The following is a 6,552-nucleotide window of genomic DNA, read 5'->3' as shown; positions in this document are numbered from 1 at the left end:
TCAAATGACGCCTTTAAGGTATTAGAGGCCCTCCCCCGCCCCCTTTCTGCTCCACCAGCTAACTTCCAGAGACTAGTTCCACAGATGCCAGAGATGGTGACTGGCTGATGCAGACCCGCCCCTGGGTTCTCAAGCTCCCTGTGAAGGTGGAAGAGAGCACAGTGCCAATTCAAAGAGCCGTGAACGCTACCAGGGAAACTCCATCCCAAAGCAAGCTTGCTGGTGGCGAGGACGAAAAGCCAGAACCAGAGATCAATTCTGAGGAATCTGCCTCCACTGTAGAAGAACAAGAGAATGAAACTCCACCTGCTACATCCACTGAGACAGAACAGGCAACGGGGGACCTTGAAGAAGAAGAAAAATAAGAAAACAGGCATCTGAGGAAACCAAAGAGGATGAAAAGATCAGTCTAAAGAAAAGGAGGAGAAAGGGAAAAAACAAACAAAGACCTTCCTGGGCTACCCTTTCTGCCAGCCAGCTCACCAGGGCCCAGAGCAAGCATGGCTTCCTATCCACGCCCCATGATGGATGCCATCCTACCCAAGGCCTGCTTCCAGAGGAGTGGCGTGTCAGTGGTTGCTATTCGAAAATATGTCATCCAGAAGTACTCTTCTCTGGAGCCAGAGAGAGGGGCTATCTCTTGAAACAAGCACTGAAGAGAGAAGTCAATAGTGGGGTTATCGAGCAGGTAACAAGAAAAGGTCCTTCAGGGAGTTATGTTGTGGTCCAAAAATCAAGAAAAATCCTTCAGAAACCCAGAAAAAGAAAGAAGACTTCTGCAGTGGAGCTAGAACCACAAGTAAAATTGGAAGATTACCTCCCCCTGGCCTTTACTTGCCTTTTTGAACCTGAAGAAGCTTCCCACAGTCTCCTTGGAAAATATGTGCCCCAGTCTTTTCCTAAATTGAGAGTGGACCTCTGGCCTCAGTCATTGAAGAATGCTGTACAGAGGGCAGTAGAGAGAGGCCAAGGAGAGCAAATAACTGGCAGACATGCTTCTGGGACATTTCAGCAGAAGAAATCAGGGGAGAAACCCCTGCTTGATGGAAGCATGATGGAATATGCCATCTTGCCTGACATTCCCACCAGGAATAAGCTGAAGACCTGCTCCACCACCGCGCTGAATAAGTACATCTTGGAGAACAACCCAGGGTCCAATTCTAACTCTCAAATGCATCTGCTGAAGAAAACCCTGCAGACACGCGAAGAGAATGGATGAATAGAACAGAGCTCTGGGAAAGGATTTCGTGGCACCTTCCACCACAGTGTCCTTCATTATCCCGGCTCAGGAGTTCTGTGTCCAAAGAAAGAGCCAGAGGATTCTAAGGATGAAGACGAAGATGAAGATGATCCATTAGAAGATGAAGACTCTGAGGATGAAGAACCACCAACAAAGAGAAGGTTGCACAGAGAAACTCAGCCAAGTCCCCAAGAAAGGCAGCATCCATAAAGCAAAGAGGCTCCATGCCACCGGCCAGTTTCCTGCTGCTCAGAAGAGGAAAGCAAGGCCCCTGCCCAAGAAAGCCCCTCTTAAAGTCTAAATTCCTGCCAAGAAAGCCAAACCCACTCTCAGTCATCAAAATACTGAGTGGCACCTCTTCAAAGAAGCCTGTAAGCAGTGTGAGGAAGGAATGAAATTGTCCAGTGTTAGGCCTCGTTGACGAGAGAAACCAATCCAGGAAGACTCATATGTGGATGAGAAAGAGGTTTATTACAAGTGCAATTGAATATTGAGAAAACATCCCAGCCCAGTCAAGATCAAGCCCATAAGTCCAATATTAACCCATATGTCTGATAGCAATCTATAAAGTCCTTTTCAGACTCACAAAACATATGCAACGACACCAAAAGCAGGAAGATCACAGGCCAGTGGGGTGGAGGTCTTGTGGATCCAGTGGCAGTATAAGCATCTCAATGTTGCCAGGGGTTTCCACGTGGTTCCTTCAGCTCTGAAATGCTGACTGCCTAAGGGTAGCTTCATATGGCGTCCCCTCAGAAATGCCTCACAGGGAGTAAGCCTTGTCAGTAGTGAGTCTCCAAGGGAGTGAGTCCAGAGAGTGTCTCTCACCTCCAAGGAGGAACTACCAGAGTTCCCAGAATCCTCAGGAAAAGGCTACGCCCACACAGAGATCTCATTGAGAGCTATGGCCCTATTGACAGACTAGACTCCACCCCTTCACTCTTAATCTTCTCAGATCCCAAATTGACACCAGATTATGTAACTGCCACACCCAGCAAGGGCAACTCCACCATGAAGAAGTCTTTCAAAGCAAGAAAGTATATTTTGTAGGACAAGAAAGAGAATATCAGAATGGAATTCAGAATCTTATTGTCTCAGGTCAGTGTGCATTTGTTTTTAGTTCTGATGCTTATAAATTTCTTTTCCTCCCCAAAATTGTTGGGAGGAAATATAATTAAAACAATATAGACATTTGTTAGCTTTAGCTGCTGTTCTTGGTGCCTACCCAGCCCTGCCCCCTGCAGCCATTTAAATTTTTGCTGTAATTCTGGATTTCCTAGACCACACTGGTCATTTTCCTTACTCTTACCCTAACTCACTCCTGCTCCCTTTTTTCGGTTTTTGGTCAGTTTTGGCTTCTCACCTCACACTTCCCCCTTCCCTCCAGTTTTGTATATATATAAACACCCGCAGTGCAGTACAACCCTGAGTAAAATCAGAAGGCTTCCTGCCCGGTGACCTCAGTCACAGCTAGAGTCCTTAATCTTACTTATCAAAACACTCCCCTAAAGTCTTCTCTCCAACTGTAAACACAGGGACCACTTGGGGCATAAGCCCCCAAAGTGAGCTCATTGGATTCTGAAGATGCAGGCTGTCGGGCCATTCACTTCTCACACTAACCAGTTTCTAGGGGTGGTCTTTGGTCCAGGGCCAGACACACCTTCCCTTAACATGCACGCATTCTCTCCATTACTCACTTGTGACTGAAAGGGAAGAAGAGGAATCTAGAGAATCGCATTTCTGAGTTACCAAAAATCAAAACAGAAAATCTTCATCAAATACTCACATGTATATAAATTTTAATATTTGGAGCATGAATTGTCACTTCCTGTTCGCCTTTTTTTAGGAAATGTTGGAGAGTTCCATGGTTGCTAATGTCAAGTGTAAAAATATTAGTTTGCTAAAATAAATTAGATACCAGATTTAAAAAAAATAAAGTGGTAGAAAGGGTTGATGGATTCTGCGCCCAAGACTGGCAGTAGCAGCGATGCAGTGAGAGTTCTACAACCGGAAGAAGCAAGGTGATGAAACAGCTATTACAACTCAGAAACATGTACCTTTAAATGCTAGAAAAGTGGTTTGCTCTTTGGTAGAAGAATAAGCCTACCTTCAAAACACAACCCTAACAAGCGAGAGGCCAGAGAATGAGTATTCAAAGCTACAAGTCCTCCTTCTCTGATACTTTCCTGCTGTTTCTCCTTAGTCAAGTCCAGCTGGAAACCTGTTTCTACCATCCCTCGAGGGCACACAGCAGAGCACGTGAGGTTGAGACAACAGAGATGGAGGAGCAGGGAATCGCAACTCTGATGTTTAGAGAGATAATCTAGAAGATGAGCATCAAGTGGTAGTTGGTAGCAAGATCATGGAAGACCTTATAATGAAAGAAATGGTATTGGCTGACTATTTGGAGGAAGAGGGATTCTTGTGATAACTCTGAGGCAACGGTACCCAGACACAGATTTCTTTTGGATGATAACTCACTGGAATATGGTCAAGTATGACATATGAAAGAAGGTCCCTTGTCAAATGATCTGGGGTAACGCTGGGACACACTGAGTCATACTGGTATTTCAGAGCAGATTTTCTCTGCATTTTTCATACAAACAGTCCCCAGCTAATGTCTATGAGATTTACATACAGCCTGATTCTCATAAAGCCCATTATATTACATTTTAAGACACATAAATGGTTTACAATAAAAATGGATGTTACTTTGAAAAGTATATCAGAGCATTATTCTTTTTTACTGTATTCTTTTGCTAAAGATGCTTTCATATATCTTAACTGTTTCTTTAATATGTTTATGCATTGAAAAGTACACGAAACACTACATATTAAGACAAATATTTCACTAATTGACTTGTGATACAAAGCATGCATGTTCTAAGTTACATAAAAATTGGACTTAAAGACAGACTTAAGAATGGAACCCATTAATAATCTTGGGACTGCCTGCATATTAGAATATACTGTGGATCTCAAAAAAATCAAAATATGATAATGTAGCATTTCCAAAATGCCTTGGGCCATGAAACTTTTTAATAGAGAATCTCTTGGGCCTAACAGAGCTCAGTGTTGCTTATTTCAGGAATGATGGCTTTGTACAAACTCCTTTATTCTAATGTGTTTTCCGATATATAGTATGCATATCCAACTATATTTAAACTACTTCAGGGCAAGAAGATACTGTCTGCATTCTTTTCTACCTTACAGAACTTGATCCACTTGTAGTGGGTTGGAGATGATGAGTCGAGAAGCAGCATCTTCCTGAAGAGGTCATGGTCAATGTAGGGAACCGAAATATAAAGGTCAAGCTGGGGTGAACATAGGGTTGTTATTGAAGAATGGTACTCAGAGAAGCATGCTGTGCTGTGCTCTGCTTTGTGGAGAGATCAATTGGAGATAAATTAAGAAGACAACTTTCACAATGGTTACACACAGGAAATGTGACCCAGATATCCACCTAGTCATCAGTTCTGTGTGACCAAACCAAAGCCAAATTCTCTGCCACCAAGATGATCCTGACTCATCGCAACCCTAGAGGTCAGGCCAGCATTGCCTCTGTGGGTTTCTGAGACTGGGAACCTTCAAGAGGGTAGAAAGCTTCATCTCGCTCCCATGGTCTTTGAACTGCTGGACTTGTGGTTAGCAACACAATCCATGACACCTCAGGACAGAGAACGAAAACGTCCATGTGGATGAGTGGATTTGTTTCTCCAGCGACATGTTCCTTGCCAGGTCCCAGGATACTTTTTTCACGATCATTTAATTTTCATTCTAAATGTACTTAAGTCATGCATCCAGTGGAGGCTATATTTCCTATGAAGCCTTTAACCAGTGGAGACTCCATAAATATTGGCCAGTGCTTTAGGAGCGGTGTAATGTTATCAGTGTTCAATGAAATCAGTATGTATCGGCAATATCAAAGTGCATCAATGATTCAGTGAACAAAATATTTACTGAGTACATATTTTTTTTAAATAATAGTGTCCCTACTCCTTTTTCTCCTAATTTTTTAATGAAAAAAGTATGCAAGATTACTGAAAAGTTTCCACACAGATGAATAAGAAGGCAGAGAGGAGACTGTTTTGGTGATATATTGACAGTCTAATAATACCCATGTACCAGGTATGTAGAATGTGCGCATAGTCATTTAATATGTTCAGCCTGCTCATCACTCAGTCTATTCCCAAACCAGCTGGAAGACCCACCATGGGCCAGCCAACAGCTTCAGGCAGCTAGTTCAAGTAACTGCCATTTCAAGTACAAACAGAGAATTTGGATTGTAGTGAAAGATAAAAGTTCCATTTCGGAGAAGCTATCTGTAATTTCTGTTGTTATTGGAGGGCGGCAGACACTGCCTGGCAAGCATGCAAGGAAGGACAAATGCCAGTTTCATCCAATTGGCTCAGGACCTCCACTCCGGTGCCCTGTGGATGAGAGGGCTTTCAAGAGCAACCTCACACCATGGCGCACTCTGTAGAAACGGTACTGTCTCTGAGAGGACAGAAAATTCAGAGCAAAAGCCGTGATGCAGCTCATAAAAGTGGATTCAAGTAGAAGGCTAACACGGGGCTGCCTGGATATTCCTCAAACAGCTCTTCCTGGAACTCCAAAGAAAAGCAGGAGAGGCGCTTGGCTCAGCAGAGCGAGGGCAGTCGTTGGAAAGGCGCAGTTTTGTTTCTTTGGTTGCTTTGGTGTTTCACTGTAGTAAAAAGTAGAAAGCCAATGGTTTCGTGCTTAATGTCATTCAATGTGTTTCCCCATTTTAAGATAGCCCTTTGTTTATGTATCCATCTCCAAGCCATGAGGACACCTGGTAGCATCTGTAAGCTTTGGAACGTTACAGGGCCAGCTGCTTAGACATGCCATACGTCATCAGAATTCCTGGTGGCATATCTTGACAATTGTGATCCCCTTGTCAGGCCATGCTCTCAGGCCATGCAAGAATCCATCAAACCATCAGTTGAAAGAAAGAATATAGGCATTGGTTGTTAGAAAATCTTCCCTAAGAATACCAAGTTAAGTCCACTTCCCAGGAGACCCTCAGCCCGCGGTAGCAGAGTGGACAAACTGCCTCCCCTAGCTCCTACTTCCAACCCCAAACATCATAAACACAGCCCGTGGGACCCTGAACAACAACAAAAAGAACTATGGATGTACAAATTGTTCTCATCCTCAAAACAACCAATAAAATTCCAGTCACCCCCCCCCCACACACACCCCCAAAAAGCCAGAACTAGTGTGTGCTGAAAGTATGAGAGGTGATATTAAGTGTCATAGAGGCAATTTCAACTCCGAGTGACCCTATA

At 43.7% G+C, this 6,552-nt stretch overlaps 1 pseudogene; it reads left to right on the top strand.

Moving 5' to 3' along the window:
• Positions 1-500: 500 nt before the first annotated feature.
• On the top strand, positions 501-2,290 carry LOC142428668 (heterochromatin protein 1-binding protein 3 pseudogene; annotated as a pseudogene).
• Positions 2,291-6,552: the final 4,262 nt, after the last annotated feature.

This window comes from Tenrec ecaudatus, chromosome 16 (genome assembly GCF_050624435.1).
Source record: "Tenrec ecaudatus isolate mTenEca1 chromosome 16, mTenEca1.hap1, whole genome shotgun sequence".
NCBI classification, from domain to species: domain Eukaryota; kingdom Metazoa; phylum Chordata; class Mammalia; order Afrosoricida; family Tenrecidae; genus Tenrec; species Tenrec ecaudatus.
This window is presented reverse-complemented; position numbering and strand designations above follow the sequence as displayed.